This window comes from Aulostomus chinensis, chromosome 20 (assembly GCF_037954235.1).
Source record: "Aulostomus chinensis isolate RoL2024-O1b breed Wild chromosome 20, RoL_Achi_v1.0, whole genome shotgun sequence".
In the NCBI taxonomy this organism is placed as follows: domain Eukaryota; kingdom Metazoa; phylum Chordata; class Actinopteri; order Syngnathiformes; family Aulostomidae; genus Aulostomus; species Aulostomus chinensis.
The window spans coordinates 10698911-10712499 of record NC_141339.1 but is presented as its reverse complement, the minus strand read 5'-3'; positions in this window follow the sequence as shown (position 1 = coordinate 10712499).

Here is a 13589-nt window from a genome sequence, read left to right as displayed (position 1 = left end):
ATTGGAAACAGACTAAAATCATCTATCTGAGGCCAAATTAAAAAAAAAAAAAGCATTTAAGGAAGGTAGAAGAAAAATAGAAGCCTTGTATTGAATGTATCTGCAGAGCTGTCAGGCCTTCTCAACTTTTTTTTATTGGTCATTTTTTTCAGCTTCGTCTGCAGTTGCAATGTCCTAAAATCCACCACGACCCTTAACAGGATAAGCGGTAGAAAATGGATGGATGGATGGATGGATCTTCTCCTGTGTCCATTTGTCTCAAGAAACAAACGTTCTCAAGCACATGAGGTCCCCTGTCATACTGGTTCCATCTGAATAGGCCTTTAGAACCTTATTTATAAAAATGATGCCATGAAACAATGGCTCTCATATGCTGTTGCTAATGCAGGTTTTGCTTTACCTTTCATGTCCCATCAAAAAGCAAAAAGGCACTGGTAATGGTACTCTTGGTTTACTGGGATGGAGTTCGATTGCGTGCAGCGTCTTGCTTTTGACATTTCATGGAAGTTCATATCATTTATCTCAATTAAAATTCTGTAACAATGGTCAGGAACATTTTTGTGATGCCTACATTTCACAGTATCTATCTCTTACATGGAAATGGTAACATATTTTTAAAAGATTATGAGTCCTCCAACAGACAGACGGACAGAGACGGCGATGGAGCAGTTGCTATGCACTGACCTGACATAACGGCAGGGCCATGTTTTCATAGTACAGTTAGCTTAAGAGATTTCATCTGATGTACAAGCGCATTGACTGTTTTCCACTTAATTGTCAAGTGAAATTTTAAGTAATTAGTAGAAAAAAAGGAAATGTTCCTATGGTGTGTTTCCATAATATATACCATATATTCATTGCTTTTTCTGGCTTTTGTCAATAGCTACTATTAAATGACCGTTTTGGTATATGCTGTTTTCTTGTTACATCTAAGACTTTATTGGCCAAGTTAATTAGCCTAGCTTTAGCATCTTGACTTAACATTTCAGTTTGAAAAACTCTTAGTGCTTGGAAAAGAATAGACATATTAGCATCTTGGCTCAACATTTGGAAGTTTGACAATTTCTTTTGCTGGGTGAAGAAGAAGCATGTTCTAATGTATTATTTCATTATTATACCAGTATGACAGTCAAGCCACTTCCCTGTCCACTCACAGGCTTAAAAGGCTGACCGAATTAACTTGTCATTGGTACACACACAATATTTCAGTTTGAAAATTCCTTCGTGCTGAGTGCAAAACATATTTTTAATGCACTATTTGGTTTCTGCAGCTTTTGCTTATACTTTAATTTAGATGACACTGTTGATAGTTAGCTGTTACATGTTTCAATGTTGGCTAAGGCTAAATCAGTCAAGCTAATTAGCTTAGCATTAGCATCTGGATATGACGTGTCAGTTTGAGAAATGCTATGTGGTGGGTGTAGTGAAAAAATACTTTTAATGCATTGTTTTGTTATTGCACTACTTTTAGCAACTCTTAATTACAGTGAGACAAATACATTGTGAGAGGAAATGTGTATTTTGATTCTATTGTTGTTTATGTGACGGTTGATATTTTCACATTAATGTTTTATGTCATAATTTATTCTTTGTGTGTTGATATGGCCACAAAGGTTTTATTTTCTTATGGTTAATAATATAGTTATTTGAATATAACAAGAAAGAGTGGGCTTTAGTCACAGAAGGGGAAAAGGTAAGAAGGCAAATAAAATGACAAATGGAATCGTGGAGTACAGTGGAGGAGCGTGAGGAGGAAGAGAGGAGGAGGACGAAGGAGAGTAAATCTTATTAATTGATTTGTTTTTTCCTGGAAGGTCATAATTCTAACTCAATTAATTTCTGTAACAATTGTCAGAAACTGTTGCGGAATGCCATTTATCAGTGGGCTATCTATCTTGTTCAACATTGAGCTCTTTATCTTGTAACATCCGTAAATTCTCACCAGAATTTATGTGTGCACAGTTTCAGGAGTCTGCAAGCATAATAAGGCCCTTAAAAACATGATTCCAGATAATTGAGAAGACGGAATATTCCTTCACAAGAGCTCTAACTAATACATAATGCTTAGATATATGCGCTTGAACCTGTGTCGGAGATGGATTCATGAAAAGAGGAGCAAACACATCTGTTGGCTACAATAACAGCTGTAAGAATGATTATTACAATGGCAGCACTAGGATAGCACATTCTAGCATCAGCAGCTGGTTTCACACTTCTCTGTAAGATGACTACAAACACCCCCGCATTTACTCTCTGACCCATTTTTCAGGCTGCAAGTCAGGATGTGAGTGTTTCTTTGAGAATCCATTCCAGGTACTAATCAGACACTCTTTGAAAAAGATTTTTGTTTCTATTCAATTTGCAATTTTATCATCGTGAACAGCAACATTCAACGCGACAGACGGTAGATCACACCAAACAAACGCGCTATAGTGGCCCACTGGTAAAGATACATGTCACGTTTTGTCTCTGGTTTGAGTTTGGTAGTGGAAGAAAATATTTCATTTTAAATTTGAGCTGTTGCAGATGAGGAGACCAAAAAACACATATTCAGTGTGTCACTATCTGAAAGACTTTTAATGTAATTCGGGAAGTAAGATGAGGTATAAAACTTGTCTACATGTTAGCATTGAGCTGAAATTTGCATTTGCAAACAGGCCAGAGAATGTGCGTCTCAAGGACACAAAACTGTAAACCTTCATATGATGTGTGAATATCCAAAGAACGCTTCAAAAGCGGACTAATATCAGCGTATCCCGCCTCTTAAAAATCCTAAATTTGGGAAATGGACAAATTCTGAAAAACAAACAAGAATATGCTGTGACCGTCACCATGGGGGAAGGTTCTTCCTGTATATTTAGTTTTTCAAGTAAATTGCTTTCCTGTAAAGCACCTTGGTGGTAGATTCAGAACTACACACTGGCAGGCAACCTTCCGGTCTCATGATGATGGTCTGAAACTAATGACAGGCCAAAGCTGAAAAAGACCCTCCCAATGATCCCCAGCACCTTTGATACTTCTACAAAAAAAGCACCTTTTGCAGTCAAAGGCTATGAACCATCAGCCCTTAAGTGTTGTGACTAATGTAAAGCGCTGATGAATGGAACAACGTCCCTCCACCCGGGAATTACAATGGTTTTATTTAGCTCCTGTAATCCAACCAGGGAAGTGGATCGACTACGCTCCATTTACAGAGACCACAGCCACAAACCTCAAGCTCCAAACCTGCTGAAACGCTACATGAACTGGCCTCCTCCCTCCTCTCCCTCCTTCTCCTCTCATCCATCACCTTTGTGCTTCATGTTGCTGCTGTGCACCGAGGTGCTGAAGTGTTATGTTAACATGGAAGACCCCCCACTGAATGCCACATTTTTACCCACCAGGCACATCTTAAAGCGCAGGAACAGTAACGGACCACCTGTGCATACAGTGTCTGAGATTCAGACAAGAAAAGCCGGGCGAAAAATAATTCTGGATTGTGGTTCAGACAGGGATTTTTCTCCATTATGGTAGTATTATTTAGTGTTAGGGTGGGAGAGTAAAATAAAACCTCAGTGCCAACAGAGCACACTACTATTTCTAAACCAAAATAGCTGCAGGCAGGAGAATTGTTGAAATCATCAGATTTGATCCTCCCAAGGTGTCCGTTATGTAACGTCTTGGCCTGTCTGAGCTTTCAGGTTTTCATAGTTAGTCTATATTAGAGGCTTCGATTAACTGCAGAATCCATTTTTAAAAAACTGTTAGAATAATCAGGTATTTTCTTCCTCAAAAGATTATTCATCAGATTGAATATCCTTCATCGCTCTTACCGCCTCTGTGTTGAGATTGAAGTTTCGATATCTTGCTCCTTTACAATGCACTGTATGTAGCAAGTGGTCATTCACAATGAATAAATGGAGCTTTTTCAAACTTCTAATTTGTTATTTAACTTGAATAAATTATAAAAAAAAAATGTTCATGATGAAATATGAATAGAAAATGTGCAAGCATTTAAATAGCCTGTGTCAAAAAGCCATGGTGCAAGCTTATAAAGTCACTTTTTGCTGTTGAATACTTAAAAAAAAAAAGAGTGTATTTTGCCTTTTAACTACTCACAAATTGATGCTTTAAACTCACAAAGATTTTTGTTCCCCCTCCTGCATCACTTCTCTTTGACTCCAGAATGCAGACAGAGCCAGCCAGCCACGTATATTTAGCTTGGAGCCTGTTGTTGATCTGTCAGTGAAGAGTGAATAGAATATTACCACGTTAGAGGTTTTAGTTCGAATCAAAGTATTACTGATTACTGAGCATACGGCTTGATAAAGAAAATGTGGATTATACTAGATTATGTGCTCAAGAGTTAGAAAACTGCCATTTTTGGCCTGTTTTGCTTGTTGTTAGCTTATTAGCTTCAAGCTGAATAAAAACGTCTGGCTCTTTCTGCAGTCTGGATTCTCAAAGTGTAAAATGTAAATGTTTTCTGAGCTCAAGACATGTATTTGTGAGTGAAAGTAACAAATACACTTTCTGAGTAAAGGATCCCTTTTGAGTTAAGTTTGTTGCTCAAGAAATTGTGACGTGCATGTGAATGGATTATTCATTCCTCCGTTTATGAGATAAAAGAAAGCTATGCTTCCTGGTAGTTTGGTAAGTTTGAGCAGAGTTGTGATTTGAGATTGTCAAATATGAGCTCGGAATGGCATTTTTATAGTAACTGCTGCTTTTCTCTTGCGAGCCAATAATACAGGTGAATCAGTCAGGGTGTTATGTGCCTGGTGGATTCATGAACTATTAAATCATAATCGCTCTCGCTCTTAGAGGTCTTGCCAACATCTACATGTTGTCATCCTAAATCAGGCTTTCTCCTCTAATTAACTTCCCAGGAATAAGTGCGGTTTCAGTTCGCACGTCTTTGGGAGTTTCACTTCGAGTGTTCGCGGCTCCAGAGAGAGCTGCAAACACTCTTTTCATGAAAGTTGGAACAAAAATCCCAGCACTGAAAAACAGAAAATGGGAGGATGTGGAGAGGTCATCTGTACCTTGCTTCTCATTTCAGCATTCGGAGGTTTGAGGTTGCACTAGTCTCAACTAGTACCTCCAAACATATGTTATCCTTCAGTTTTAAACAATGGAATTTCTATTGATGTTCCAGGAGTGCGAATTTATGTAGTAAACGTGTAAAAAAAGCTGGATTTTGCTGCTATATGCTACCACCGTGTGACCCTTTTTGAAATCATGAGTTTGTTAAACCCTGTGACCCTCCAGACAGCCTCAAACCACAATTCAGCATTAACAATCATGTCATTTGATTATTTCAGACTTTGCGGCATAAGAGTTGTATAATCACATAAACTCTTCTTGTAATTTCCCCTTTTCTAAACTCTCATTAGTAAATTCTCCAGAGAGAAAAAGAGGAGAGCTTCTTGTGTTTGTTAGCAATGGGATTCCTGACCAGGATGTGCTATGACCTCTGACCTTTACATTAGGTGCACCTGGTAAACTCAAACATGCTGTTGTTCTTTTTCTATGGAAAAAGGTGGCGTTCATCACCTTTTACACAGTGAACCTTCACCGAACATCATTGTTTTTCGCATCATGAGTCTCCTCGATGAAAAGCAAGTTCTCTATTTGAAAATAACAAAACAAAACAAAAAATGAGGTGAAGTGTCAAATGCATGGAATGTGAAACATGCAATTAAATCTAATTTTTTTTTAGGCGGAGACAGAGACGCCTCATTCGTGTTCGCTGGCCTCTTGAACCCTGTCACCCGTTTGTTTGTTTTTACTCCGTCTTCTTCTGGAGACAAGTGATGAATGTTCAAAACAAACCAGAGACGACGATGATGTTGGCACCGGCCTTGTGATAAATTCCATTATTGATCAATATCGTTCTTTTCCTTTATTTTTATAGTGTCGAGGAATATGCCCAACGCTTGCTTTCCTCTGCATTGGCAAGATAACAAGCACACACTCTCTTATTTAAGACTTCTTTTGTTCCTTGTTAACCACGATGATGTAAAATCTGAAGGGCGGCAAGGCTCAGAGGTAGAGTGGTCATCTAGCAACTGAAGGGTTGCTGGTTCGATCCTCTCTTCCCCCGGTGACCATGTCCTTGAGCAAGATACTGAGCCCCTAATTGCTTCTGATGGCCCTGCGACGGACTGGTGACCCGTCCAGGGTGAACCCCGCCTCTCGCCCAATGTCAGCTGGGATAGGTTCCACTTCAATAGCCAGGATTCATCGTCTGTTTTCCCTCAGCTAAGGCGGTCATGTGATCATCGACTCTGGTCCATCTGTAAGCAGAAAGGCTCAGAAGTCATGGATGAATTTTGATGGAATATGATAGGATGATAGACTAGAGTAATAGAATTGATTAGGAAAAAAAACGACCTACAGTAACCTACTGGATCCAGACTTTTATATCAGCTCTGATTCATACTAATAAATCATCTTTGACTATAGGTCCATTAAAAAACAAAACCTATCTTGATTGTTAAGGAAAGGTTTTTTTTTCCTTGGTCCATATTCCATCCATCCACCAATTGTCATGAAAACTATTTTGATTGTTTTTACACAATCCTGCTTCCACTAAAACAAAATGAAACCATAACCTCTGTGACAAAGACAAAAATAGTTGCATCATTAAAATCCCGTACTTTTTTAGCATGTGGAAAGAAGCTGTAAGCCAGGGGCATTACGTTTTTGGGCTCTTCCCATGTCGATACAGTTTTCATCGATTTGATAGGAAAAAAATGTCCACTGGGAGGATGAACTGCAAAGATTTTAAAAGTCAAAGGTCAAGGTCACTTGTATTTGATAATTAGCTGATAACTGTTCTTGGGTTGTGTTTATAAATGTAAGAATTAGAATACTGGCAACTAAGAGAATCCCTGTCATCATATGAAACTGCTCTTGATCAGTAGCCTCGGTTCTTCACGGGTGTGTTTGGACATTAGCATCCATCACATTGTCATTTTTTTGTTGGTTCAAATGCCCAAACGTCCAGGTTTTAATTGCCGTGATGGCAGGTGGAAGTAAATGCAGACGCAGAGGGAGGATGGATAAGATACGCTTGACAGTAAGTCATTCAAAACATGAATTAAAACCAACAAGCTAACACAACAGTAGCAATTTACGTGACGGGATTAAACATAAGCTGCAAAACAGTGCAGAGAACAACTGGCATCATGAAACAGGGGGAACAGAGGATCCGACACACTGAACACAAGGAACAGGGACAAAGAAAGACAACAAATGGGAGGGTATTTCAAAATAAAACAGGAACTAATCGCAATAGAGCCAAAAACCATAACAACACAAAAATATAAACGGCAATTTTATACGGAGCTATCATGAAGTAAGCAAACTAATCATCTTCAGATGTTTGTCGACATAAAAGAAGAGATGTCTCAGTTGTTAATTTTGTGACTCACTTAAATAAAATTAGCTGACTTTAACGATGTTTAATTATATAACCTCGGCCATTTTTGTTAGTTTCCTGCATGGCCAAAAGTTACGACAATGTGCCTTGTATGGTACTTATTATGCTAATGTAAAAATAACAGTATTACATATCTCCAAACAATGGTCTTTTCCTTCCCTCACTGTGTTGAGACGGCAGTAATTACCATCGTATGTGCTCACGTAACTCTCAAGTGTCAGTGTGAATGTTGTGTACAGACACCAGCAGTAAGGACAGCTCCAGACACTACTATTGTGTTATCCATTAACTGGACTGGCAGCAGATGAGAGAGGATAAGCTCACTAGAGGAAGAAGCGATGGCTTTTAATTTCCTGGAGCAAGCACGCCCTGCCACTGCTCTACAGCTCCTGTTTATCCGACGGCCTGTAATTCCTTCTTGCCTCGGCCTTGTGTCGAGTTACAGGATCATCTTCAAACACGCGGCATCCTTGCCACAGCAAACACGCCGTAGCCATAAAGTATAGCTCCACTACCTTACACCAGCGTGAGTCAGCCGCACAGCAGCGTCACATCATCGACTCCGGCAATGACCAAATAAACCACTAAGCAGATAGGGAGGCGTGGGAGCTCATATTTAAGAGATAATTATCAATGTATTCCATTGCCACGACTAAACAGTGTAAGACGGTAAACACGGCTGGTTACAAATGTAAATCAATAAACATTCTGTGTTACATGCGGTGCAAATGTCTTGTCTGATCAGACAAACCCTTCACAGATTTACACCCCATACCAGTCCACATTGTTTGAAAAGAACTGTACCAAAAAAAAAGACAAATCATCTATTGGCCTCAATCAAATTTAGCTAAGTTTTTGGAGAGCTATTCACTTCTTGTTAGAGTCCTTTTTCGGCAGGGTCATTGAAGTGTCAGTGGTTCTAAATAAACTTTTGGAGGCACTGCAAAGATGGTGCTCTAGTTCAGGTCTGTGAATTTCAAAATTCTATTTGAGACCCTTGAAACGGTTCTCCCAGTTCTGTCTTTGCTGCTGAGAGGAACATAATGACACTTGAGCTGACTGAGGCTTTGGCAAACACTTGATATGAGTTATTGTTACAGGATTCCCTCTTACCTTTATATCACTTTGAATAATCAGACTGGACACACCGTCTCCTGGCTGACATGACCTTCAATCCAATTTGATTTTCCATAATCACTGGTCGTGTCTCATCACTGCATGTCGGTGGGCATTTTGAAGTACTGCATCACAAATATTTGATGGAAACTGCAAAATTCCTATTTTTTGAAAAAGAGAAATGTTTTAAATGAGACATTAAATCTGCTTTTGTCCAATAAGCTCTGATGTAGTTAATTCTAAACTCAAACTGTTAACATCCTCCAAGATATTCCATCCATCCATCCATCCATCCATCTATCCATTTTCTACCACTTATTCCTGTTAAGGGTCATGGGGGAGCTCTCTCTATCCCTACAGCCTTCGGGCGAGAGGCGGGGTTCATCCTGGACAGGTCACCAGTCCATCACAGGGCCAACACATAGAGACAGACAACCATTCACACTCCCAGTCACACCTACAGTCAATTTAGAGTATCAATCAGCCTCGTCCCCTCTTGATGTCTTTGGACTGTGGGAGGAAGCTGGAGTACCAGAGAGAACCCACACAGGAACAGGGAGAACATGGAGAGTCACACAGAAAGATCCTGTGCTGGAGCCGGGACTCAAACCCAGAACCCTCTTGCTGTGAGGCGACAGTGTTAACCACTGCACCACTGTGCCGCCTCTTCCAATATGTTCTGACCCTGAATTTCCGACAGGTACAGCTCCTTTGTGTGACAGCGGCAACGCTGATCACATCGGTCCTCCACACAGCTTCAGTTTCACCTGGCAGCGTTCCAGCCGCATTGTGTTTTGCCTGCCTGGCTTTGTCAGCTTGTTCTGATTCTGTGTCCTTGTCTATCTGCTTTTGTGATGAGGAGTTTACACATGGTGTTTCATCTTGAAAACTGACCTCATTCTCTATACCATTTTCTTTCGAATGGCAGCTTGATGTGCTGTCTATCAAAAATCAACGTGTAGACCTCATATAGCAGCACGACAACCAAGCAAAGCGGATATTCCTGAAGAACATTTACAACTTGCCAGAATGAGAGTAATTCCTCTTCTCATTTCTCAGTTTAAAATTCTATAGATGGCCAAGCCAACTCTCCTCTTCTTCTACTCCCAGCCACATGTAACTTTGCATACGCCGTCATCCTCTGACAAAAATACGCTAGCCCATTCACTCCAAAATAGTTAATCACCTAAGTTCAAGCATTCCCTTCAAAATTCATTCACCACCTCAACTGAATGTCATATTTGTTGTTTTTAAGGGTGGAGCAAAGTAGTGTGAAATAAAAGGACAGCACATCTTGGCCATGCTATACAACAGTGTTAATCTCCATCTGGGTTCTTTGGATGAAATGTTTTTTTTCAATCTAGGAACCATTAGAATGTCAGATGAAACCATCTCATTCAGAGATCCGCTTCCCCTTTAACTTTCTTCTTGTTTTTGTTACTTGTGAAACCCCTCTACATCACTATAATGTCATACAGGTATTGAACACCCCATACCTACAAGTGCTCACCCACAAAACTCCAAAACTGATAACTGAGAGTTAATCTTGCATGCGCGCGCACACACACACACAAACACAGAGTCTCTAAAGTTGTCTGCGGGACACGAGAGCGTGCTCTGAAGACAGACATGATCTATTTGACCACCCACAGCAATGACTGACTACCTCCGACCAGCTAGAGGAAGTAGTCCCGGTGTTGTTGACCACAATCCTGCCGCCCCCTCTCTCCACATTGAGCTGCGAAATATTAGAGATAGCTGCGGCAGACACAATTTTCACGCCAACACTAAACTTCCCTTTGGCCCGGCTTTGCGTGAGAGCCAGAGATGTAGAGAGTTGAAATAGAGACACCTGTGTTTTGTTTCTGTTCACAGGGAGATATGTTATTATGAGACTGATTTTTTTTTTTGAAGAAAAAAAGTGTAGCGGTATACAGGAGTCAGAATTTCTGTTCTTCTCCGCTGTTGGGTTCCTTCCTAGCGTGGTGCTCCTCCAACAAAGCTGAGCCAGGAAAGAACTGACTGAAAAAAACAGAGAAACAGGCAATCCTCCAGCCACATGATGCTGCCGGTGCAATGACAAAGTTTTACAGAGGTGACTAATGTGGGCTACCAGACCGGGCCAGACCCAAAGGTTTCCACTGCGAATGCAAAAGGCTTTCATGTGCCTGTGCCACGCTGTGTGACACTTGGAAGCCGAGAAAGTCAATGAGGAAAAAGCAGCTGGTAAATGAGGCCGACTGGTAAGCGGGAGCCAATCTGTTGGCGGGGAAGCGAAATCGTGAAAACAGAGCAGAGATGTTTTTAGCAGGTTAAGGGATTACTCTGTCCTGGCAACTGTAAACACACACGTTCAACTGCTGTATTGTTAGTCAAGAGAAAGCGTCGCGACTCAAATCTAAAACAATGGAAACACTTCCCAATAAGGTATCCAAATTTTGCATTGTTGCCTCCCAACATGGGGATTTTGAATTCCAGAGTTGTCCCCCCAGATGCCGTGTCTGTGCGCCGGGAGCTGGATGAGCATCTCTGGTCTTGGACTTGTTGCATGCTGTCCGAAGACAAAAGCAATCTTTGGGAATGTCTGTGACGATGACGGCAGCAAGCCTCACAACTATTTTGCGAGTTTTTTCGAATTTCCTCAACTTTTCTTATGCGATTCACATTGAAATAATGTTCGCAAAAACCAGACTCACTGGAAACATTTACAAATGAAGTTGGTAAAAGTATACCATTGAAATGAAGACCCTAGAGTAGATAAAATCCACCTGACCACTAAGCAATGATGAGTTCATTCATATCTGTGGATTGATGGACAGACCACCTTCTTCATCATCTACTCCTGACAACACTGAACCAGCTCTTAAGATACTACGACTTACCTCCGTATTAACTCACCACTGCTTTGTGTATACCTCCAAGCAGAGTGATACTTTTACCTCAAGTTAAGTAAGAATCAAGCGGTACAAACGATGGAATGGAAATTATCCACTCATTGGACTTTACAGCCGTGTTTTATGGAAGAACTACCTATGCAACCAGTTTTTTCAACCAGTTGTGTCCCGTAGGTTTCCCTTTGATAGTGAAGGTCAGATCTGGTACCACACATATCTAATAGCAAATCTGTGTTTACCAGTGACATTCCTTCACCAGGAAGCTCCGGTTACGAGCCTCCGCTGTGACTGGCCTCTGTGATATTCTGGTCAGCTGCTTGCAGAGGGAAGCTACTGAGGGGAGGGCATTCTGCTCACATTACTGGGTCACCCCGAGCAGCCTACCTGTGAGAGGTACAGTAAATACCTTTTTAAAGATGTGCAAAAATGATTTTGTTACGAGTTCGCTTTACAGAATTTGGCTCGCCGTAACGACACAACACTTCATGAAACGGCTTCATTCCTGCGACTAGCCTAGATGAGACACACGAGGTGTTGGGTTCCCTCCAGACCCATTTTGTATCCTCGATCAGTTGCGCAAGACAAAAGGGCCACAGAAACCAGAGATTGAGGTAGTGCTGCACTTTTGCTGTGAGTCAGGAGGAGTAGAAGAATGGGGTCTTTTCTCCGTCCGGCCAAGGCTAGCTGTACTGTACACCTAGGAGAAGCACTCAGCACTGAGGGGGGGAGATGGGTTGATAATGGACACACACTCTCTCACACACACACACACAGACACACACACGCAAGCATCCTCTTCGGGATGAGGAGAAGAGGCAAAAGGAGGGTTTGAGGCATTTTGTGTTGGTGTGAATTTCCCTGCTGGCTGAGTCACAACAATCACATTTGTCTAGTTAGAGAACAAACAGGGAGAGTGAGAAAAGCCACTGTCCTGGTTTCATTCGACACTGCAGCCTTTTGTGGAAAAACCCCACTGTTGATGATTTTTCTTAGTGTGGGCGGGAGCCTTGACACAAATACAGCCCTCTGTGTCAACGATGCTACCCTCTTTTCACACTTCTACAATGACATGCTTTTTACTCAGGGTTCTGCAGAACGCTGTGCTGCTCCCACGAGGACTCTGAAATCGTTTCCCTTTGGATCACACAAGCTTGTAGAACAGAGTCAAAACAGAAATGGCTGTTCGCGTTCATGTTGTCCAAAGAAAAAAAAAAATCCTCTTGATCGCCTTCCCAAAGTATCCAAACTTGAGTGACATCCCTCTGTTTTCTAACCATCGATACCAGAAGGATTTCTATCAAAGCCACCTGCTCACATTCCTGTCTCTGTCTCCCTCAACAGGACGGCCTGTATCCAAATGCGATGGCGTGACTGAGCTGCAAACATTAAGGTGGAATGTGAGGAATGCTTGAATATCACACTTGATTTATGTCTACCTGTTGAGAGGAGACACAAGTAAAGGACAAAGGAGTTCATATCCATTCATCTTCAGCTCAGCTTTACAGCAGATATACACTGTGAGCTTTAAATCGATACCTTGCCCAAAAATTGTTTTTGCCTTTCAAGTACTCTCAAATAAATCTTGAGCACCCACAGATTTTCTTTACCCCGTCTTGCATTATTTCTTCTCTTCGCCAGCCATATTTTTAGCTTGATGCTAATTGTGACCAAAAAAAAAAGAAAGAAAAAAAAAACAGCAAAAATGCCTTAAAAAATGTCAAACTCTCAAGAGCATCTTCTGGTATAATCATAGTCTTCTTTATCCGGCTGTCTGCTCAGTGAAACTTTAACACTTCCAGTTTGAGCACATGGGAGTTGGTTCAACAGAGTTCACCAGCCAGAAGTGTTAAAGTTTGTTTTTTGCTAAAATTAATGTGTTTGTGGATTACTGAGCACACGGCCGGATAAAGAAGATAAGCGCGCGTTTGTAAATGTGCACTTTTTGGGCAGTTTTGCTGCCGCTTCTCTGCCGTAGCTGTCGATCGGCATCAGTCACGCCTCGATTCAAGCTGAATATACGTGGCTGGTTCTGCATCCTGGGGTCAAAATGAAGTGATGCGGTAGGGAAACATCTTTGTAAGCACCATACACCTATTTGCGGGTTACTAAAATGCAAAATACGCTTTTTGAGTGAAGTACCGCTTTAAAATCAA